Raw genomic sequence first — 25,349 nt, forward strand, 5'->3', positions numbered from 1 at the left:
TTTCTAAGAACAAGAATAGACTGTCAAGTTTCAGATGAAAGTTCTCTTTTTCTGGCCATTTTGAGCGTTTAATTGACCCCACAAATGTGATGCTCCAGAAACTCAATCTGCTCAAAGGAAGGTCAGTTTTGTAGCTTCTGTAACGAGCTAAACTGTTTTCAGATGTGTGAACATGATTGCACAAGGGTTTTCTAATCATCAATTAGCCTTCTGAGCCAATGAGCAAAGACATTGTACCATTAGAACACTGGAGTGATAGCAGCTAGAATAGTCATTTACCACATTAGCAATGTATAGAGTGTATTTCTTTAAAGTTAAGACTAGTTTAAAGTTATCTTCATTGAAAAGTACAGTGCTTTTCCTTAAAAAATAAGGACATTTCAATGTGACCCCAAACTTTTGAACGGTAGTGTATGTTTTGTGTTTGGTGTTTGGAACACATTAATTGGATTTGCATTATTTCTTATGGTTTTTTTTTTTTTTTTTACTTTTTACTGACCTTTTGGAATGGATTACAAACAAAAAGCAAGGTACTTGATCTCTATTGTAGTACTTAGTCTGCTGTATTTAAGTGTTGAGTATATCTCATATTACACTGGGTTGAAAGGTACCAACGCATCATCTCACGGTGTAAAAAGTGTGAGTACCACCCTGGCGTATCTCGTATATTCCCACGTTTAAACTCTCCACGTGTGCTGAGTAAGTGGTCAAGTAGCCAAAGTGCAGCAGGAGATGAGGTAATGAAGTGTGAAGCCACACTGCCATAACCTCATTATTCCTCAGCTCGACTAGGAATTGTAACAACTGAAGCAGGAAGAGATGATGGCTTAATCATGCATGCATAGTGGCTGTGGGAATGTAGTGTGTGTGTGTGTGTGTGTGTGTGTGTGTGTGTGTGTGTGTGTGTGTGTGTGTGTGTGTGTGTGTGTGTGTGTGTGTGTGTGTGTGTGTGTGCGTGTGTGTGCGTGTGTGTATGCGTGTGTGTGTGTGTGTGTGTGTGTTTGCTAATGCTCGGTGTCAGTTTACATCTACGCAGGGAAAAAGGGAAATGTTTCTTTTTTTACTGAAATACTTGTTTTGTTGTAATTTATTACTTTTGGTTGCATTTCTTCAAGTTTTGTTTGCATATACCTTTTTTGGCAAATCAACTTCAATCGTGTGGGCGGAGCATCCTCTGAATTAATGTTAGAAGCCTTTTTAATGGCTAATAGTCTGGATTACTTCTGCCCTCACGAGATTAGAGGCATGTACTATCAAGCAGGAATTGTGTTTATCCAAGGTAGACTTGATGATTTAGTCAGGATATTAAGCGGAGTGGCTCAGCAGGTACAGCGGCCGTCCAAAATCTTGAAAGTTTCTGGTTGGATTACAGTTTACGCCATCCTATCACTGACGTTCAAGACACTTCACCCACCTTGCTGTCAGTGCTACCCACACTGGTATCAATGTCGTTTTCCACCGCCAGCAGCAATGTATGAGCCACTCAATATAAAGTGCTTTGAGACAATTGTGTGAAAAAGTGCTCTATAAATATAATTCATTCATTCAAATGCAGTACTAGTAAACCTTTTAGTAGGATACAGCGCCACAGTAATTTATGCGTTGGATACTGGTTCCCAGGAAACAATATTAGAGCCAACTGTCCTACTGACCCGTAAGAGATCAGAGTTTATAAAAGCCCTGCTCAGTGACTTAACAGCTGTCTCTGAAAATGATGTCACCGTTCATTCACAATCTGTGGAGATCCAAGCAATTAATACTGGAATATCCATCCATCCATCCATTTTGTACCACTTGTCCCTTTCGGGGTCGCGGGGGTTGCTGGAGCCTATCTCAGCTGGATTCGGGCGGAGGCGGGGTACACCCTGGACAAGTCGCCACCTCATCGCAGGGCCAACACAGATAGACAGACAACATTCATTAAAAGCAAAGATTTGCTAGGATTCGTTGAAACTAGAGATGTCCGATAATGGCTTTTTTGCCAATATCCGATATTGTCCAACTCTTAATTACCGATTCCGATATCAACCGATACCAATATATACGTCGTGGAATTAACACATTGTTATGCCTAATTTTGTTGTGATGCCCCGCTGGATGCATTAAACAATGTAACAAGGTTTTCCAAAATAAATCAACTGAAGTTATGGAAAAAAATGCCAACATGGCACTGCCATATTTATTATTGAAGTCACAAAGTGCATTATTTTTTTTAACATGCCTCAAAACAGCAGCTTGGAATTTGGGACATGCTCTTCCTGAGAGAGCATGAGGAGGTTGAGGTGGGTGGGGTGGGGGGTTGAGTTGTGGGTGGAGGGGGTAGGGGGTAGCGGAGGGTGTATATTGTAGCGTCCCGGAAGAGTTAGTGCTGCAAGGGGTTCTGGGTATTTGTTCTGTTGTGTTTATGTTGTGTCACGGTTTTTGATTGATTGATTGATTGAGACTTTTATTAGTAGGTTGCACAGTGAAGTACATATTCCGTACAATTGACCACTAAATGGTAACACCCGAATAAGTTTTTCAACTTGTTTAAGTCGGGGTCCACTTAAATTGATTCATGATACAGATATATACTATACTATCATATATACTATCATCATAATACAGTCATCACACAAGATAATCACATTGAATTATGTACATTATTTACAATCAGGGGTGTGGAGGGGGGGGGGGGGTATGGCGTAGTGGGTAGAGCAACCGTGCCAGAAACCTGAGGGTTGCAGGTTCGCTCCCCGCCTCTTACCATCCAAAAAATCGCTGCCGTTGTGTCCTTGGGCAGGACACTTCACCCTTGCCCCCGGTGCCGCTCACACCGGAGAATGAATGATGAATGAATGAGTTGTAAATATGAATGATGGGTTCTCACTTCTCTGTGAAGCGCTTTGAGTGTCTAGAAAAGCGCTATATAAATCTAATCCATATATCAGGTAGTGGACATAGAGAGAGAGAGAGAGAGAGAGAGAGAGAGAGAGATCAGAAGGCATAAGAAAAAGAAAAAGTATATGCATTTTATTGTTTACATTTGATTATTAGCAATCCGGGGAGGGTGTTAGTTTAGGGTTGTAGCTGCCTGGAGGTGAACTTTTATTGCGGTTTTGAAGGAGGATAGAGATGCCCTTTCTTTTATACCTTTTGGGAGCGCATTCCACATTGATGTGGCATAGAAAGAGAATGAGTTAAGACCTTTGTTAGTTCGGAATCTATGTTTAACGTGGTTAGTGGAGCACCCCCTGGTGTTGTGGTTATGGCGGTCATTTACGTTAAGGAAGTAGTTTGACATGTACTTCGGTATCAGGGAGGTGTAGCGGATTTTATAGACTAGGCTCAGTGCAAGTTGTTTAACTCTGTCCTCCACCTTGAGCTAGCCTACTTTAGAGAAGTGGGTAGGAGTGAGGTGGGATCTGGGGTGGAGGTCTAGAAGTAACCTGACTAGCTTGTTCTGAGATGTTTGGAGTTTAGATTTGAGGGTTTTGGAGGTGCTAGGGTACCAGGAGGTGCATGCGTAATCGAAAAAAGGTTGAACGAGAGTTCCCGCCAGAATCCTCAAGGTGCTTTTGTTGACCAGAGAGGAACTTCTGTAGAGAAATCTTGTTCGTTGGTTAACCTTTTTGATTACCTTGGTTGCCATTTTATCACAGGAAAGGTTAGCCTCTAGAATGGAACCTAGGTAGGTGACCTCATCTTTCCTGGTGATGACACTGTCACCTACTTTTATGGTGAAGTCATTGACTCTCTTAAGTTTGATGTGGGACCCAAACAGGATGGATTCTGTTTTACCCAAGTGGATGGATAGCTTGTTGTCAGCGAGCCAGGTGCAAGTTCTACAGAGCTCAGCACTGAGGATTTTCTCCACCTGTGACTTGTCCTTGCCGGATACCAGCAAGGCAGAGTCATCCGCAAACAAAAACAATTCACAGTCGCATGCCGATGACATGTCGTTTATGTATATTAGGAACAGTAAAGGTCCCAATATACTGCCTTGGGGGACTCCACAGCTCACCGAGAGGGGGGGGGGACACGGTGCCGTTCACCTCTACCACCTGCTCCCTCCCCTCCAAGTAAGATTGCATCCAGCTCCAAGAGGTTTTGTTAAATCCGATTGCTCTGAGTTTATCCAACAGTATAGCGTGGTTAACGGTGTCAAAGGCCTTCTGAAGGTCCAGCATGACCATGCCGCAGTATTTGCCCGCGTCCACCTCATGTTTGATGTGGTCGGTCAGATAGAGAAGGCATGTGTCAGTGGAGTGGTTAGTTCTGAAGCCGGATTGGAATTTGTACATGAGTTTATTAGTGGCAAGGTAACTATCCACCTGTTCATAAACTATTTTCTCCATTACTTTCGAAATGGAGCTGAGAATAGAAACAGGTCGGTAGTTGCCAGGTTCCAATTTGCTTCCTTTTTTAAAGAGGGGAGTTACTCTTGCTATCTTAAAATCTTTTGGTACTTGGCCTTGTGTAATTGATAGGTTTATTATGTGCGTGATGATCGGGGCAATGATGGAGGCAGAGTCCCTGAGGAATCTGGAGGGAATATTGTCAAGGCCCGTGGCCTTGTTAGGGTGGAGCGTGCTCAATTTTTTAAACACCTCATCAGCTGTGACCATTTCTAATTTGAAATCATCGTTGGATACTCCTAGCTTTCTGTAGAAGGCTTTAATGTGTTCTACACCAAAACGACCAGAGTGGTGGGACAGCTTGTTGACAAGAGTTGCGGCTATGCTGGTGAAAAAGATGTTAAGTCTGCTAGCTACCTCCATTTTGTCTGTAATGAGGGAGTCACCCTCCTTGATGCTGATGTTGGTGAGTCTTGTTTTAAGTTTCTGGCTGCAACCAGGAAGCTGGTTGTTGAGAATTTTCCAGAGCTCACGTGGCTTATTCGTGTTTTCCTCTATTTTGTCGTTAATGTAATTTTTTTTTAAGGATTTAGTCAGGTTGGTTGACTTATTTCTTAATTTATTGCATTGCTTTTTGAGAGTTGAAAGGAGTAATTTGAGGTTGATATTATTGGGTTGTTTATCTACTTCTGTTTTACATTTTTGGTATTCAGAGTATTTCCTGTCTCTGTCTTTTATGGCAGCTAATAGGTCCGGATTCATCCATGGTTCCGAGCGGGCTTTGATCCTGACTGTTTTCACGGGAGCCATGTCATTTAGTATCTTTAGGAACGCCGTTTTGAAGCGATCCCAAGCGACATCGACCAGGTTGCTTGCGAGCACAGGGGACCAGTCCCACTCATCTAATTTTAAATTGAAATTGTCATTGGAGTATTTTTTGAGGGATCTGGATTGGGCTGTTATGTGGCCATTGGCTTTAGGTTTAGCTATTTTACGGGTGCAGAAGGTTAGATAGTGGTCGCTAAGACCACAGATCATGACCCCACTATTTTTTATTTTAGGCCGGTCTGAAGTGAGAATGAGATCTATGGTTGATTGGGTGGAATCACACACCCTTGTGGGTAGCGCTATTAGCTGGAAAAGACCGTGCAGATTACAAAACTTGCTGAAGGATCTGAAGACAGGCGCATCTTTGCGTTGAATATCTGTGTTCAGATCCCCAGTTATAATTTTCTCCATGTTGTCTGTCCCTGCCAAGCATTCTTCCAAAGCCCCATAGAAATCACTCTGATTAGGGGGTCTATAAACAGTCCCTATTAGTACCGGCTTAGCGTTTTTAAATTTGATTTCCGCCCACACAGATTCCAGGTCATTGTGGTTAAGATCAGTGCGAGTTATGTATTTAATATCCTGGTGAATATACATACAAACGCCCCCACCGTGTTTATTCCTATCCTTTCTGATAAACGAAAAGTTTTGTATTTCTATCTCTGAGTCAGAAATACTTTGATCAAATTTGGTTTCAGAGAAACACAAGATTTTTACCTTCGTGTTGAGGAACATTTCTCTGATTTGGTCGAGTTTGGCTCCAGAGAGGCTGTTCACATTAAGGTGGATGATGTGTAGTCCACTGGAACCAAAAAGAGCATCAGAGTCCGCTGTGTGGTGGTACTGACCAGAAAAATTGTTGGTTATTATTATTACGGTGCGGATGTTCTCCCAAAATGTGTTTGTCATTCTTGTTTGGTGTGGGTTCACAGTGTGGCGCATATTTGTAACAGTGTTAAAGTTGTTTATACGGCCACCCTCAGTGTGACCTGTATGGCTGTTGACCAAGTATGCTTGCATTCACTTGTGTGTGTGAAAAGCCGTAGATATTATGTGACTGGGCCGGCACGCAAAGGCAGTGCCTTTAAGGTTTATTGGCGCTTCTCCCTACGTCTGTGTACCAATCCAATCCAATCCAATCCAATCTACTTTATTTATATAGCACATTTAAAGGCCTACTGAAATGAAATGTTTTTATTTAAACGGGAATAGCAGATCCATTCTATGTGTCATACTTGATAATTTCGCGATATTGCCATATTTTTGCTGAAAGGATTTAGTAGAGAAAATCGACGATAAAGTTCGCAACTTTTGCTCGCTGATAAAAAAAAGCCTTGCCTGTACCGGAAGTAGCGTGACGTCACAAGCGGTAGTGCTGCTCACAATTCCCCGTCGTTTACAATGGAGCGAGAGAGATTTGGACCGAGAAAGTGAAGATTACCCCATTAATTTGAGCGAGGATGAAAGATTCGTAGATGAGGAACGTTACAGTGAAGGACTTGAGAGGCAGTGATGGACGTATCTTTTTTAGCTCTGACCGTAACTTAGGTACAAGCTGGCTCATTGGATTCCACACTCTCTCCTTTTTCTATTGTGTATCACAGATTTGTATTTTAAACCATCTCAGATACTATATCCTCTTGAAAATGAGAGTCGAGAACGCGAAATGGACATTCACAGTGACTGAACATGTAAATACACGATTAATAATTCAGCTTTGCGAAGCTAAAAAAATAGAAGCTAACCTAGCTACGTAGCCAACGTGATAGCAGCAGTCTCAAATGCAGATAGAAACTAAATTTAAAAAAAAACCTGACTGGATGGATAGACAGAAGATCAATAATACTATTAAACCATGAACATGTAAATACACGATTAATAATATTCCGCTTGGCGAAGCTAAAAAAACAGAAGCTAACCTTATTTCTTAGACGGAAATTTAAAAAATGACAACATAAAGGAAGTAGTTGAAAGCTTCAATAATTATTTTGTAAATATTGGACCAAAATTGGAAGAAAGGATTCCATACCCAGTTACAATCGAGGACTATAATGATACCATAGAGCGAAATCCCAACTCCATGTTCCTCAGTAATGTGACACAGGAGGAAATAGTTACAATCGTGAAAAAATGTAAATCTAAGACTTCAACTGATTGTAACGGAATTGATATGGAAACGATAAAAAAGGTTATAGAAGAGATCTCAGGACCATTAATGTATATTAGTAACCTATAATTTCAAACAGATACTTTTCCAAACAAAATGAAAATAGCTAAAGTTGCACCCATTTATAAGACTGGAGACAAACATCAATTTACAAATTATAGACCTGTTTCTTTACTTCCACAATTTTCTAAAATCATTGAAAAACTGTTCAATAACAGATTAGAGAGTTTCATGAATAAAAATAGAATACTCGAAGAGAACCAATATGGATACAGAGCTAATGTTTCAACTTCAATGGCTTTAATTGAAATTACAGAAGAAATTACCAATGCAATAGATAGTAAAAAATGTGCAGCAGCAGTGTTCATGGATTTAACTAAAGCATTTGACACTATTAATCACAATATTTTAATCAAAAAACTAGAACGATATGGCATCAGCGGGTTAGTCTTAAACTGGATAAGAAGTTATCTAACGAACAGGAAACAATACGTGAAGCTAGGCGAACACACGTCTACAAGGCTAAATATATCCTGTGGTGTACCTCAAGGATCAATACTAGGACCTAAATTATTCAATCTCTATATAAATGACATTTGTAAAGTTACAAAAGATTTAAAGTTAGTACTATTTGCGGATGATACAACAGCGTTTTGTTCAGGAGAGAACACACAGAATTTAATACAAATAATAACAGAAGAAATTAACAAATTAAAAAGATGGTTTGACAAAAACAGACTATCGTTGAATCTCAGTAAAACTAAAATAAAGCTGTTTGGTAACAGTAGAAGAGAAAGTCAAACACAAATACAAATAGACGGAAAAGAAATTGAAAGAGTAAATGAAACCAAATTTCTAGGTATAATGATTGATGATAAATTGAACTGGAAATCTCATGTAAAAATTATACAACATAAAGTAGCAAGAAACACGTCAATAATTAATAAAGCAAAACATGTCCCAGACAAAAAATCACTTAATATTCTCTACTGTTCACTAGTGTTACCATATCTGAGCTACTGTGTAGAAATATGGGGAAATAATTACAAACGTACACTTCATTCATTAACTGTGTTACAAAAAAGATCAGTTAGAATAATACATAATGTTGGATATAGAGAACATACAAATCCTTTATTTATTGAATCAAAAATACTGAAATTCCACGACATAGTGAATTTGCAAACAGCTAAAATTATGCACAAAGCAAACTATAACCTGCTACCCAAGAATATACAACAATTTTTCTCAAAAAAAGAGGAGAAATATAATCTTAGAGAAAAATGTAATTTAAAACATTTGTATGCACGTACAACACTTAAAACCTTCAGTATATCAGTATGTGGAATTAAATGATGGAATGGATTAAGCAAAGCAATCAAACAATCTACTAATATGATCCACTTCAAGAAACTCTTCAAACTTAAAGTGTTTACAAAGTACAAAGAAGAAGAACCATGATAAACATTCTGAATTTATTTAAGTCATCCATTCTTTCACTCTCAAAATAATCTTACTTATCTCATCATATGAAATGTAACTTACTTCACCAATTATTATTTATCTATCTATTTTTATTGTGATTACTTATGGAGTACATTGTGAATAAATTGAGAACAGGAAGTGAACAAAAAAGTTTAGCAACTGTTATGTAAAAGAAAAGGGGTAGGATTAAATAAGCTCTGCTTCTTCCTACTCCTTTTCGAACATGTTGAAAAGAGAAACTGGAAATTGTGATGTATCATGTTGTATGCTTGCATGTTCGAAATAAACTCAAACTCAACTCAACCTAGCAACGTAGCCAACGCGATAGCGCCAGTCTCAAATGCAGATAGAAACTAAATAAAAAAAAACCCTGACTGGATGGATAGACAGAAGATCAATAATACTATTAAACCATAAACATGTAAATACACGATTAATAATATTCCGCTTGGCGAAGCTAAAAAAACAGAAGCTAACCTAGCTGCGTAGCTAACTTAGATGCGGCGGCGGGCGTTGTACGCTTTTGACGACACCCCGGCCGCCATCAGAGTCGGCAAGAAACATATATTTCCCCAAAGTTACGTACGTCACATGCACATATCGACACGCACGTACGGGCAATCGATCAAATGTTTGGAAGCCAAAGCTAGACTCACCGTAGTGCGTCTGTTATCCTGCTCAAAACACAACACAACCTCCTGGTGTTGGTGTTGCTGTAGTCCGCCGCTCCACCGGCTCCAACTTTCTTATTTGCAGTCTCTATTGTCCATTAAACAAATTGCTCAATCGCTTTATTAACAAGCGGTAACTGGTTGTAGTTCAAAAAGTAACGCACACACATACACGAGCTGCTGTTAGCCAAAAGTCACGCTCACACACACTCAAGTTCTCCGCCAACTCACTCGCGCATGCGCGTTCCCCAAACCCTTAAAGACACAGTACACTAATGCAAATATCACGGATATTACAGTATTGTACTTAGCCGCTAAGACACCGATCGATCCCACCTACAACGTTGTTCTTTGCAGTCTCCATTGTTCATTAAACAAATTGCAAAAGATTCACCAACACAGATGTCCAGAATACTGTGGAATTTTGTCAAAGAAAACAAGAGGCTTTTCTATCGGGTCCGATGGGGTCCAACCACTTCCGTTGCCTTTGTGACGTCACGCGCATAAATCATATCCAAAGGAGTTTTTCAACCGGAAGTGTGGCGGGAATTTTAAAATTGCACTTTATAAGTTAACCCGGCCGTATTGGCATGTGTTGCAATGTTAAGATTTCATCATTGATATATAAACTATCAGACTGCGTGGTTGGTAATAGTGGGTTTCAGTAGGCCTTAAAACAACAAAATGTTTCCAAAGTGCTGCACAACAATATTAAAAACAATATTCAAATATTATCCTTAGCTCCACCAATGACTGAATAAAAACAAAAAATAAATACATATAAAACAAAACAATATAAAATAAATATGATTAAAAATGATTTTAAAGGGTAAAACCAATTAAAACAGTAAATAGAAATCAAAATTTTAAAAACACAGAGGACAACAGAGGACCACACAACTCACGTAGTGTTAAAAGCCAAAGAATAAAAGTGGGTCTTAAGACGAGACTTAAAACACTCGAACATGGAGGGGCAGAGTGTTCCAGATCTTAGGGCCAACCACAGAGAAGGTCCTGTCTCCCCTGGTTTTACAGTGGCGTTTTAAAAAGTCATACATTTTACTGTTTGAAACCGATACCGATAATTTCCGATATTACATTTTAAAGCAGTTATCGGCCGATGATATCGGCAGTCCGATATTATCGGACATCTCTAGTTGAAACCTTAAAATGTTCTTTATGATTTCAACAAAGTTGAAGACTACTGTTTGAGAGGTTGTTTTACTGTATCTCTGCCAGCTTCTGTGGTCGTATGTTTACAATGACACCGGCTATGTTTCCATGCACTAAATTAGTCTGATTTCTCAAATAGTTAGCTTTTTTGTATTTTCACATCTACATGTGAAGTCCTAGTGTCCATGCACTCTCTCTAATGTGACTATTGGTCATACTGTGTGTGCCTCTCATACACTGGGGGCCGCTTATTTACTTTTAGCGCGGATAAATGTATTGCTTTTTCCGCTGACCTATGACGTCACAAAAACAAAAACAAAACATATGTGGCTCCTTACAAGTCAACACCCCAGTGCGTGTTGTACTGGATGTCCACTGCAATAATGGCATAGGTTACAAATATTATGTCCCTAATGGCTATGCTATTGTCAAAAAGCAGACAGCATTAAAAATGATGCGAGATTGTGCTACGAACATGGCACTATCGCCAAGAAGCTCTGGTGGGAGAGATTTTTGGAATACATTTTTGGTCAGGGAATGAGAGGAAAACGTTTGAATGTCTCAAAGTTCATTCAATAAGCTTTGAGGATGGCTGCAAGGAGTTTTAACCTCTAAAAGCCTTAGGGCCACATGCGTGGACAGCACCTTTTAGCTCTTATTTCCACACAACTACTGAATTGGGGTCTTATGCCGACATAAGGACACTTATACTGCTATCTGGTGGTATCAAAAGAGTATAACATACAATGGAATTTGGAAAAAAAAAGTGTAAAAATAAAAATGAGCATGTCACTATACATGAAGTACACGTTTGTTACTTATGGACTAAGTACATCATATAAAAAGATGATTTTTAGTTTTTATTCTAATTAGGATCCTATAAGCCCAAATAGCAAAGAGAAATAAAAAAATAATGTAAACAAACAGCTTGGGCTTTAAGAGGTTAATTAATTGTGAAAGAAAGAAAAGTTAGCGCCCTCTTCACCAGTTGTGCGGAACACAGAGTTATTGCTAATCAGTTTGTAATGCACAAATGCAGCGTGTGGAGGATTGCGTACACTTTCTTCTTTGCTTTTTAATATACCTGCTTCTCTTCCATGTCGTTTTTGTTCGAGTCTGAATAAGGCCGGTATTCTCCATTCCCTCATCTACCTTTTTAAATACATCTCGGTTTCTTTTTTTGTCTCCCATCGATGGACTTCAAAATGTTATTTTAACTTGTGAAGCAAGTAGTCTCCTCTTCATTCCAGTTGTTGCCTATGTTTTTATTAAACGATATCCGCTTCCGGCATGCCCGATACAAACGGTCCCCTCGGGCAGCACACACCAACTGGAGAGATTTGGTTTTCAATCGCATAATCTAGGTGTGTTAGTCAGACTTCTCAAAAGCCAAACATGATTTGATTAAGTTCTTTTCATCTTTTGAGCCGAACTATTTGAGAAATCAGACTAATTTAGTGCATGGAAACATAGTTACCCTGTAAAACAGTCCTTTAGAATGCCCATAAAATTATTATTTGTTTACATTTTAAAGTATTTTTTTAATTCCATGTATCCATTGTCAAATGTGTCAAATTATTGTGTTAATTGCAAATAATGAATTACAGCCACTGTGATGAGGTGGCGACTTCCACCCGATTGTAGCTGAGATAGGCCCCAGCGCCCCCCGCAACCCCGAAGGTTGCGGGGGGCGCTGGAAGAAAATGGATGGATGGATGGAATTACAGCCATATTTAGGGTCTTATGTTTAATTTTTGATCTCTAACGTTACTGTGTCTATATGCCTGCGAGTCACCTCACCCTCTTCTTGTGCTTGACTGACGCAACAATATTATCGCCATGTGGCGCAAAGTAACAAAATAGTAACAGTCACCTAACACGCTTTATGATTACTTGTATGAAGATTCCATTCCTTTTTGAGACATGCCCATTTTAGAATAGTTGGATCAATACATTGAAAATAATGTCAAGTCGTCTTCAAAGGAGTCACTGTTTTGCCCAACTCTTTATAAAGAAGAAAACCAAACTATTAACACTTAAAGTGGAGCTGCAAATTTTGGAATTTTGCCTATTGTTCACAATCATTATGAGAGCCCGGTTTGCCCTAGAAAGAGGGCCAACTATCAATAAAAGTTAGTCCCTGTTCTCTACAAAAACTAGCCAGCCACTTGTTAAGTAAGACTAACATGCTAGACCTCTCACCAGATTGCCTCTCGCAGGTAGGGGGCCAGAGACAAGTACTTAATGCCGGGACATCTTTCTAGCGAGATTACAAGTCCTAACTATGTTCCTCTTTGTAATCTCTGACTGTCTCATCCTAGTGTCATTGGAGTCGACGTGTACAACTATGTTCATGTAACTAGTGGTGTGATTAGCCTGTCAAACATGTTTACTAGGCCTGTTGCGAGTCAGCTCCCTAAGACTAGCTTCAATATCAGGTGCTCTGGCCCCGGGGATACACTTAATTATGGCTGGTTTACTAAGCTGTATGTTCCGGGTAATGGAGTCCCCTATGACTAAGGTGTGGTGCCCGATAGACTGGGGTGTAGGACTAGCGAAAGGGCTAAATCTATTATGCGTCTCAACTGGTTCACCGTGGCTTGTAGGCCGCAGCATCTAAAGTTACGAAATTACTTTGCTCTAACTGGCGGACACGGTCCTCTAGTAGGGCCAACCTATTTATGAAAACAGTGCACGAAGAGCAGGGAGCCATACTCACGTTGTTTCTTCCACCGAGTCGAGTTCTTGCTGTCTTCGGAGCAGTAGCAGCAGTGTAAGGGAGCAGATGCCTTCGGAGCGTAGTTGCTTTCAACCGTGATGAGCTTAGCTTCCTTAGCTTAGCAGCTAGCTAGGTTGTGTCTTTCACTTGCGGCAGAATTCACACAGCGCTGGCAACAAGCTAGCTGAATTCTGATTGGATAAAAGTTCTTACATTAAAACAAGCAACACTGGAGCCTACAATGGCATGAAGAGAATGATGAATACTTTTATATATTCATGGTAAGTAAATTAAAAATATAATTAACTTTTATTAATTTATGATCATGATTTATGTTCAATCAATCAATCAATCAATCAATGTTTATTTATATAGCCCTAAATCACAAGTGTCTCAAAGGGCTGTACAAGCCACAACGACATCCTCGGTACAGAGCCCACATACGGGCAAGGAAAACTCACCCCAGTGGGACGTCAATGTGAATGACTATGAGAAACCTTGGAGAGGACCGCATGTGTGGGTAACCCCCCCCCCTCTAGGGGAGACCGAAAGCAATGGATGTCGAGTGGGTCTGACATAATATTGTGAAAGTCCAACACATCAGCGAGAGTCCAGTCCATAGTGTGGCCAGCAGGAACCATCCCGAGTGGAGACGAGTCAGCAGCGTAGAGATGTCCCCATCTGATGAACAGGCTAGCGGTCCACCCCGGGTTTGGAGCACAGTAGAAAAGAAAAGAAAAGAAACTCCAGATCAACTGGTCTAAACAGGGAGTCTATTTAAAGGCTAGAGTATACAAATGAGTTTTAAGATAAGACTTAAATGCTTCTACTGAGGTAGCATCTCTAACTTTTACCGGGAGGGCATTCCATAGTATTGGAGCCCGAATAGAAAACGCTCTATAGCCCGCAGACTTTTTTTGGGCTCTGGGAATCACTAATAAGCCGGAGTTCTTTGAACGCAGATTTCTTGCCGGGACATATGGTACAATACAATCGGCAAGATAGGCAGGAGCTTGACCGTGTAGTATTTTATACGTAAGTAGTAAAACCTTAAAGTCGCATCTTAGGTGCACAGGAAGCCAGTGCAGGTGAGCCAGTATAGGCGTAATATGATCAAACTTTCTTGTTTTTGTCTAAAGTCTAGCAGCCGCATTTTGTACCATCTGTAATCTTTTAATGCTAGACATAGGGAGGCCCGAAAATAAAACGTTACAGTAATCGAGACAAGATGTAACGAACGCATGGATAATGATCTCAGCATCGCTTGTGGACAAAATGGGACGAATTTTAGCGATATTACGGAGATGAAAGAAGGCCGTTTTAGTAACACTCTTAATGTGCGACTCAAACGAGAGAGTTGGGTCGAAGATAATACCAAGATTCTTTACAGAGTCACCTTGTTTAATTGTTTGGTTGTCATATGTTAAGGTGGTATTTTTAAATAGATGTCGGTGTTGAGCAGGACCGATAATCAGCATTTCCGTTTTCTTAGCGTTGAGTTGCAAAAAGTTAGCGGACATCCATTGTTTAATTTCATTAAGACACGCCTCCAGCTGACTACAATCCGGCGTGTTGGTCAGCTTTAGGGGCATGTAGAGTTGGGTGTCATCAGCATAACAGTGAAAGCTAACACCGTATTTGCGTATGATGTCACCTAGCGGCAGCATGTAAATACTAAAGAGTGCAGGGCCAAGAACCGAACCCTGGGGAACTCCGCACGTTACCTTAACATAGTCCGAGGTCACATTGTTATGGGAGACACACTGCATCCTGTCAGTAAGATAAGAGTTAAACCAAGACAAGGCTAAGTCTGTCATCCCAATACGCGTTTTGATACGCTCTAATAAAATATTATGATCAACAGTATCGAAAGCGGCGCTAAGATCAAGAAGCAGCAACATAGAAGAAGCATCAGAATCCATCGTTAGCAATAGATCATTAGTCATTTTTGCGAGGGCTGTCTCCGTAGAGTGATTTGCCCTGAAACCGGACTGAAAAGGTTCACAGAGATTGTTAGACGCTAAGTGTTCATTTAGCTGCTGTGCTACAATTTTTTCGAGGATTTTCGAGACAAACGGAAGGTGGGACACCGGCCGGTAGTTTACCAGGAGATCAGGATCGAGGTTAGGTCTTTTGAGTAGAGGATGAATAACCGCTTTTTTGAATGCTAGGGGAACAGTGCCAGAGGAAAGTGATAACTTTATAATATTTAACACTGATGGACCTAATAATACAAAAAGCTCCTTGATAAGTTTCCCAGGAATTGGGTCAAGTAAACATGTTGTTTGTTTTGTCCCATTTACACATTTTGACAATTCCTCCAATGTTATTTCATCAAAGAGAGAAAAAACTATTTTGGAGGGCGGTATCCATCGTATATACAGTCGTATCTGTGTTAATAGAACCCAGTTGTAGCTGAGATGCATTGTCTTTAATCTCTTTTCTAATGACTTCAATTTTCTTATTAAAGAAATTCATAAAGTCATCTGCTGAGTGGGTGGAGCTACTGGGAGAAGTCCCTTGTTGGGTTAGCGATGCTACTGTACTAAACAGAAATTTAGGATCATTTTTGTTGAGGTGGATGAGATTTGAGTAATATTTAGCTTTAGCTGAGGTAAGCATGCGTTTATAAGTTATTAAACTATCACACCATGCTTGATGGAAAACCTCAAGTTTAGTCGCACGCCATTTGCGTTCCAGCTTTCTACATGATAATTTCTGGGCTTTAGTTTCTTCTGTAAACCATGGGGTACGCCTTTTAGGGGCTCCTTTTTAGCTTTAGCGGTGCTACAATATCAATGGTGTCGCGCAGGGCGTCATTAAAGTTGTTAGTGAGGTTATCAATAGAGCCCACATAATTTGGGAATGGTGCCATTACCGAAGGCAGTAGGTCAGTAAGAGTCGTCGTTGTGGCAGCATTAATGTTGCGGCTGCTATAGTAGTTATTATTATTATTATTAGTTTGTTGACAATGAGTCAGAACTTCGAATTTTATAAGGTAATGATCGGACATTACTTTAGTGTACGGGAGTATCGTAACTTTAGAGGTGGTGACACCCCTGACAAGCACTAGATCTATCGTATTACCGTTGCGATGCGTGGGTTCATTTATTATTTGTGTAAGACCACAGCTATCAATTATAGTCTGGAGCGCCACGCATGGAGGGTCCGATGGGGTATTCATATGGATTTTAAAGTCCCCCGTTATGATTATATTGTCGGCGTGCGTCACTAGATCGGCAACAAACTCTGAGAATTCACTGATGAAGTCCGAATAGGGCCCAGGGGGGCGGTAGATAACAGCCAGGTGGAGAGGCAGCGGTGTGACAAACCTCAAAGTGAGCACCTCAAACGAGTTATATTTATTATTTAGGTTAGGTGTAAGATTATAGTTTTCATTGTATATTAGTGCGACACCCCCTCCCCTTTTAAGAGGTCGGGCAACATGTGTATTGGTATAGCCAGGAGGAGATGCTTCATTTAGCGCAAAAAAATCGTCTGGTTTGAGCCAGGTCTCGGCGAGACCAACGACGTCAAGTTTGTTGTCTCTAATGACTTCATTAAATAATAGCGTTTTGGAAGATAATGATCTTATGTTTAAAAAGCCCATATTATAGGTAGTGTGCTGTTTTGAGGATTGTTTGTTGAAATTATCCGAAGTAGCAATATTAATAATGTTGCGTTTATTATGCGTATTGCACTTTAAATAGTTTCGACCATATCTAGGAATTGATACGACGGGGATATTCAGATTGTTTGCTTGATGTTGCGATAAACTGAACGCATCATAGTTAGCTACCTCAGTACAATGTATGTCTGCCTCTGACACGGTCACAAAAGAAAAAACATTATGTGAGTTGTGTTTTATTCTAAGAGAATTGCTATGTGTGCAGGGATTATCCAGCCTGATGCCGGCTAGTTCTAGTTTAAATGGCTTCTTACCCGGAGACTCCACGTTTCTTTGGTTAGCTTTTCTCTTTGTTGTTAGCCCAGCTCGGCATCCCCGCTTCTGCTTCCGCTCGCACCGCCTATGTCGTCTCCATTGGCGGTCACCGCTAGCACTTGACTCCGCTGCTACAAAGGCCGCTCGATGTAGCCCATGAAGTATTCCCATGCTAGCGAGGAGGTCCACCGTACATGCATCTTTCAGTCTATAACGACCCGATCCATCCACATCCAGAATTGTCTGTCGGTCATATGTGATCACAGCGTGTTCACGCTTTGAGCCAGCCATGAAATTGACAGAAATGACGGGTGTTTTTTGCCAAATCGCTCTACACTCCCAAGAGCGTTAGCAGAGCCGCTGCATTCTCATGCGCCGCCATTTTGTCATTTTGTTAGGTCAGCAGAAAAAGCCTTGCTGGCCCTGATGGCACACCACTGCCAGATTGCCAATTAGAGATAGGTGAGGGAGACTGCCCTCACGCCAGAGGAGTTGCATCTTTATTCTGCATATACATGAAGACAGAGACGCAAAATGGATTTCAATCTCTGTTTTGCTCATTAAGAGATGATCATTAAGAGATGATTTGCGTGCATTATCAAATTTGCACATGTTCTAATACCTACAAACTCTATAGTAAATCATGCCTATAATGTGTTCTTGATTTAGTGAGGTAAATAAATAATTATCAAATGAATCCAAAGGAAAACATTGTGGTTCTATGTTGCACATGCATGTTCTGTCACCCAATCGATGAAGCGCTGTGTTTAGTCATAGCTTATGGCTATTGCATTCTTCTGGTTGGTACTTCATAATAGAGGTTAGGGTTGTTCGGTATACCGGTACTAATAAAGTACCGCGATACTAATTGATTGAAATCGGTACTATACTGCCTTTGAAAAGTACCGGTACCGTTCTTTCATCTGAGTGCCGCTGTGTGGCGGTGACTACAGAGCCGAGGCGCATGATGTTGAGTGTGTCAAAACGCACACACAAAGTGGATACAACAATAACATCTTGGAGAGGAAGAATGGCAAAAAACGACAATTCTACTGGTTAATAAAGAGGGTGCGTGAAGCGCAATATGGAAGTATTTGGACTTCAAAAGTAACGGTAAAGGTGACGTTTTAAACAGGAAGGCGCCACGCTTCAAGCGTTGCTTTAAAACACGCCTTGCCAAATGTGGCGTTTAGTATTACCACCTTTGCTTCAAACTTAGCTATACATTTAAATAATAATTATTCAGATCTGCACAAGGAGTTCAAATAGTGACAGGTAATAATGTAGTTGTTACACCTGTCCTGCTCTTCTGCTCCGGTGCAGACCGTCGTCAAGGAGCACAGGGCAGACGTTCCCTTCAGCGTCAATGTTTTCGTCGGGTTAACACACTTCACTTTACCCGTCAATGGTAGGGGTGTAACGGTATGTGTGTTTGTATTGAACCGTTTAGGTACGGGGGTTTCGGTTCGGTCCGGAGGTGTACCGAACGAGTTTCCACACGGACATATTAAGTAGCGTAGCGCACGTTGTGTAAACAATGCACATCGAGGCACAACACACGGCATGCTAGCAACGACCGGGCTACGACAACATATAAAAGCCAGAGCTGGAAGACCCTCCTGCCTCGTTAAATTGTCCTGTTTGGGAACACTTCGGCTGCACGGTGCAGAGGACGGAGGTTTGCCGACACTGTTCAGCAGCGGTAAGGCATGCTTCTGCCAACACGTCAAACATGCTAACGCATTTGAAGCGTCACCACCCCCAAGTGAACATCGCTTCAACAAAGATAAAGATGAACAAACAGCTCCCACCTCTTACTGCCAAGTTAGCCAGGCTGGGAGTTAATCAAAGTTAATCTGAGGCTGAGTTGACTTGAAACTGTTTAATGTTGCACTTTTTATATGTAGAAGAAAAGCTTTGGCATTTTATTTAATCTGAGCAACAACTTGAGGCAGTTTAATGTTAAATAACGTGGACCCCGACTTAAACAAGTTGAAAAACTTATTCGCGTGTTACCTTTTAGTGGTGAATTGTACGGAATATGTACTGTACTGTGCAATCTACTAATAAAAGTCTCAATCAATCAATCAATCAATCAAAAAAAGCACTTTTTGTTAAGAAACCATTCTGAGCCTTATCTTATTTAGTTTTTATTTTATATATGTTGACCACATTAACCCTGGCAATGGACCCTGTGTGTATATGTATGTTATGCCTTTGTTTAAAAATTTGGTAAATAAATAACCAAAACATTTATATTTTGTTGTTTTCTTACTGTACCGAAAATGAACCGAACCGTGACCTCTAAATGGAGGTACGTACCGAACCGAAATTTTTGTGTACCGTTACACCCCTAGTCAATGGGTCTGCTAAGCTCCGCTTTTAGGTTAGAATGACGAGGCCACCGATTTGTGACAATCTGGTTGCTTTATTGTTAGTTTTGCAGGACACAACCAGACCCGTTCATCACTGGACTGCGCAGTGCAACGCTATTGCTCTCTCTCTTTGCTCGCCCACTCACTCACTGACTCACTGAGACAACACATTGCCATGTTCTTAAACACACATACACTACTCTCATAAGTTAACCAGCTCCTTTACTGTGCACATGTAGATACATAACATGTAGATACGTAGACACGTACACAGCTGCTTGGATTGATGCTAAATATTAGCAGAGTTAAAACTGCCCAATTAGCAGTCAACTAATGCAAGTGAAATTACTAAATTTTGTAACAAATTGCTACAATGTGTGTTTTATCTTTAACAAAATTGTGTTTTACCTGCTACATGGCTTATCTGTGTACATGTATCCAGAGTTTTGTTTTTAATAATTAGTAATAATTATATTTTTTTCAAAGCACAGACCGGGCAACCATGAATCGTGAAGCATTTAATATAATGTAAATAAAGCTTTTTATTACATTCTAACCTAATCCTTGATTATGGCAGACTATATGCAATATGGAAAATTGTAAATTGTTCTTTGAGTGCAACAAGAAAAGCCCAATGTGTTAATGCCTTTTAATTTATATTTTAACCTTCTAAAATTGTTCTTTGATTGCAAAAGGAAACATATGTTTATTGTATTTTAAGATTTTCTATTAAAATAAAGCCAATATTGACATTTTTTGTAGTTCCCTTTATTTTGAAATGTATCGATATACATTTTGGTACCAAATTATTGGTATTGGGACAACCCTAATAGAGATGAAGTATTTGATTGACCACTTATGTGGATGGAACATCAAAAACATTGACCATGGCAAGGTGAAAGTGTAGACTTCGGATTTAGATTGTTCTTTTTGTCCATTGTTCATTCACTGCAGGAAAACAAAGTATAACAGTAAGTGTAAATCTACAGTAATATTGTGTGTAAGAGGAGATATTGATTTGGTGCTGTGGTGTTAATGACGGAACAACACAGACTCCACTTTTATCGTCTCATGTTTCATACAAAAGCTGCAATGATGTCCCAGAACATTGCCTCATGTTGTCTAAACTTTGATGTGGAAAATGGTCATAAATAAACTGCAGGATCGTGGGGTTAGGATAGGTAAGTGATGCAGAGCCTCACTTGTCATGATGAAAAAAACAACAAAAAACAATGGAACCAAAATAAATTTAAAAAATGTTGTCGATTAAACTGTGTTATACATTTGTCTTCTATATAGGGCTGGGCGAAATGGCAAAACAAATTATCACAATTAATATTTTCATGTCATCCGATCTCAATTAATATAACGATAATTTTTTTTAAATTATAGTCCGATTGTCCCGTGCATGCAAGTACCGTTTCATCCCTACTGTTTACTATTGCAGTATCTTGTAACAGACATTTCCGCCATGTTTGATTGAGGTAATATATGCTAATAGCTGACATTTGTCATTTCGTTCATTTTTATGATTGTGCTTGCTAGAAGTGCAACGGTACAGGTAACCCACGCTCCAGTCCGTAGCTCGCTTTTAGGGAGTAAAGACAACCTTTTTTTCGCTCAATGTTCTTTTGTTATTTTGCTTGTCAGCAAAAAGTGCATTCTGCATTAAACAAAGTAACATTGGTGTAGTGAACACTACAAGACTTTTATTTCCAGTTAACATTTACTAAACAACACTTTCAAATGGTAAATTATTATTTGTATTCTTTCATTACTTGTATACATCAGTGCTTCTCACCAGTGCTTTGGCAAATGGCAAGCGGTGACCCAGATTGTGGAGTTTTCTAAAACTCAAATACTGTAGCAATATTGAATAAAATCACATCGGACCAAAAGGTATTTAGTAACAAGATTTTTCTGAAAATGAATTATTCCCTTCTTTTTCTTGTCAAGGCATAAATACCTCAACTGGTGTGTGAAGGTCACCACATGTCAGTGATAAACTTTGAGAGATAATGAAAAAAAAACCTGTCAGAACCACAGTTACAATGTGTGTAATCTGCAGTGTGTATGCAGTCAGTACAAAAACATCACACTTTATCAGTGGTCCAAGGTTGGTGTTCCAGGGCAGTTTGAATCTAGGTGAAAGGTGGAGTAGTTTTAAATAAAAGCACAGATGAGTCATTGACTGGTCATCATTTTAGCAACAGGGAGTCTCCAAAGAAAACACATTAGTTGAATTAGTTTCTAGCTTTCCTGGAAATTCTTTTAGTAGGAGAGTGCTGCTGCAGCAGGTGCAAAGGGGAAAGCCAAGTCCATAGAATAGAACAAGTTCCCTTTTTTGCCACCAGTCTTTATTTGTCCACTCCATCATGTGAGTCTGCCAACCTGACTTCTAGCCTTTCAACAAGGAGGGACGTGTTAGTGCTAAGTTTAGTTGTCACCAGATATTCTCAGGCTTGTACTGTGAAGTTCAAATTTGAATGACAATAAAGGAAATCTAAGTCTAATAAACTGTATACATATATATATATATATATATATATATATATATATATATATATATATATATATATATATATATATATATATATATATATATATATATATATATATATATATATATATATAAAAATTGTATACATATATATGTATATACATATATATACTGTACTGTAAAGTTCAAATTTGAATGGCAATAAAGGAAGTCTAAGTCTAACAAACTGTATATATATATATATATATATATATATATATATATATATATATATATATATATATATATATATATATATATATATATATATATATATATATATAAGCTGTATATATATATATGTATATATATATATATATATATATATATATATATATATATATATATACAGTATATTAGACTTAGACTTCATTATTGTCATTCTAATTTGAACTTTACAGTACAGATAAGAACGAAATTTCGGTGCATTAGCTCATTGTAGTGCAGAATAAAAGAGCAATAAGGTGCAGAGTGTTTGCTCTTACAAAAGAAAGTGCCGATATAAATAGATTATTATTACTTATATTGTCTTTATAGTCCAGTCAGTTAATCCGTTTTGGGGGTAATTGAGGGGATTATTTTGATGCATTCAAGAGTCGTATGGCCCAAGGGAAGAAGCTGTTAAAGAACCTGGAGGTTCTGCTACGGAGGCTGCGGAATCTCTTTCTAGAGTCGAACAGTGAAAACAGACCTTGGTGGGGGTGGGAGGAGTCTCTACTGATTTTCTGAACCCTGGTCAGGCAGCGGCTCTTTGCGATCTCCTGGACAGGAGGAAGAGGAGTCCTGATGATCATATATTTATATATGCAGGGTTTCCTGCAGCGTTTTGTCGTTAAGGCGGCCGCCTTAACAATATAGAGACACCGCCTGAACTAACATCTTAACAAGATCTCCAGCCACACGTGTGCATTTAAAAAACTATCTCTGTCCCCAAGCAAACGCATACACTGAGTGTCACATGCATGCCAACATACTGGGGGCACTGTAGCCTAGGACTTAAGACCATTTTAGCCAATCAGAAACATCCAAAACATCATTTCCGGAGGCGGCATATAGCAAAAATGGTGGGTCACAGCAAGAAATAATTATATATGTGGAGTGACAGAGGAGTAGAGCTACTTTTAAGCATCGTTTTGGAGTTTAAAGTTAACAAAACTCAACAAAGTGTTGACTGGGAAACTTGCCAGTCCAAGTCTGGTGACACTCTTACCCTATTTTGGAACGGTACGGAGGAATTTCCTTGTCGGAAAGAGGACATCACAAAAACAACTATCGGCACTAAACTGAAAGAGATTCGTGGAAAGTACAGACAATCAGTCGACGCAGGTGGAAGAAGTGGTTACGATAGAGTTGTTTTGCTGTAATTCGAACTATGCGAGCAGATCTGGGGTGGTTCTCCATCAACTACATCCATTCAATTTGGAATAGAAACATCAGATATTGACACAAGCTCTCACAGGAGTTGGGATTCTCCATTCACCCTTGACAGCCTGGTCACAGACAAAGATATGCCGAATGATGTACAAGAGCAGCAAGATTCCAATGGGAGCAATCTACAATCTTCTGTGGTGAAAGAGTGAAGAGCTCTACTTGAGGTATGTGGGCGCTAACTTCATTGCTAGGAAGTAATATTGTTAAAAGGCAGATAGATGTTTATATCTGGGGCATCAAAACATTTTATATGAACCGCACTGCAATTACAAATGCTCTCAGATGACCACTTTCAACAATGTGGAATCATATTTTGCCAATTTGTTTTAATATTATCATTGTTTGACAACAGTGTGACAAAAACACTTGCTCTGGAATCAGAAGTCAAGAATATATTAAAGTTCAGCTGTTTTAGATGTATTTAAATAGGGTTGTATTAAAAATGCTTTGAGTAGTTACTTGTAATAAATAATATTGAGTTAAGTAACACTGCAGTTGCATGAAATATTTTTTCTTCTGTCAAAATTAAAATACCTCGAAGTGCTTTATTGACACACATTGTTTCCCGACGATGTTGAGGGCCGTTTGACATGTTGTAAATAACATGTCACTATCTTACACCTGTGCTAAAGTGGGTTTATCCCAAATAATGTATTCATGATTAATCCTTATAATTTTTTTTTTTTTTTTCACTAGGCAAAACTCAAAAGCCACAAGCACAATAGACTAAAACGAAAACTTCCAATCGAGACAAAGTTGCTGAATGCAGTAGAAGAAGACGTCCAGATAAAGAAGAGACTTCTGGACATAATGGAGACATCAGAGAAGCGATCGTCTGACAATTTAAACAAACTAACATCAAATTACTAAGTCAAAATATTGACTTACTAAGTCATAATAATGACATACTTAGTATCTCAGGTAACTAGGACTGTTTTGTGTTTTGTTTATACTTTACGGAAAAAATATCGAGATATATATCGTATATCGCCATTCTGCAAATGGAGCGGAAAACACAACCAAAAATTGTAGGCTTCTTTATTTCTCTAATATTTTTTATTTATTATAAGATATTGTTATTTGGTTATTTTTTAATAAACAATGTGTTCAATGTAATCAGAGTCTGTAGTCTATTGCCCCCCCAGGCTGTGGTGGCAGCGATGAGGTGGAGACATGATGGCGACAGGCCGAGTTACACTGTTCCTTCCACCCACCCGCCCCCTTCCCCGTCCTGCCGCCATATATATATATATATATATATATATATATATATATATATATATATATATATATATATATATATATATATATATATATAATGATAATTGTAACTATTATCAACACTATTACTTAGAGGGAGTTTGGCTATGTCCGCCCTGAGTACTGTTGAGTGATTGTTTCCTTGGGCGTGTGTTTAGTGTTTAGTCTGCGACCAGATGTGACGAGTCTGAAACTGAAGGTGATGTCACATGCAACAAAGGTATTGAAATATGGCAACGTTTGATTTTACGTGAATTGATGCCAACAGAATTTGGTCTGTGCCTATAAATGTACCAAATGTGTTACCCATCCCTCCATGTAGATGTGGTATATGTATATTACAACGTTTCACCATTCCCATCTGGATGTGACTATTTATTGATCTGATATCCGATTTTGCTTCAACCGGCCAAAGAAAGCA

General features: G+C 39.3%; 2 protein-coding genes across 3 annotated transcripts in view; one reads left to right on the forward strand and one right to left on the reverse strand.

Moving 5' to 3' along the window:
• The window catches only part of LOC133636079 (uncharacterized), a 56,081-nt gene extending 46,300 nt beyond the window's left edge, over positions 1-9,781 (reverse strand). The window contains exon 1 of the mRNA XM_062029732.1: positions 9,474-9,781. The gene's annotated coding sequence lies outside the window, so the exon portion shown is untranslated. The remainder of the gene's footprint in view (positions 1-9,473) is intronic.
• The window catches only part of large2 (LARGE xylosyl- and glucuronyltransferase 2), a 161,682-nt gene that overhangs the window by 31,890 nt on the left and 104,443 nt on the right, over positions 1-25,349 (forward strand). The window lies entirely within an intron of this gene.

The sequence above is a fragment of the Entelurus aequoreus genome, linkage group LG02, assembly GCF_033978785.1.
Source record: "Entelurus aequoreus isolate RoL-2023_Sb linkage group LG02, RoL_Eaeq_v1.1, whole genome shotgun sequence".
Taxonomy (NCBI): Eukaryota; Metazoa; Chordata; class Actinopteri; order Syngnathiformes; family Syngnathidae; genus Entelurus; species Entelurus aequoreus.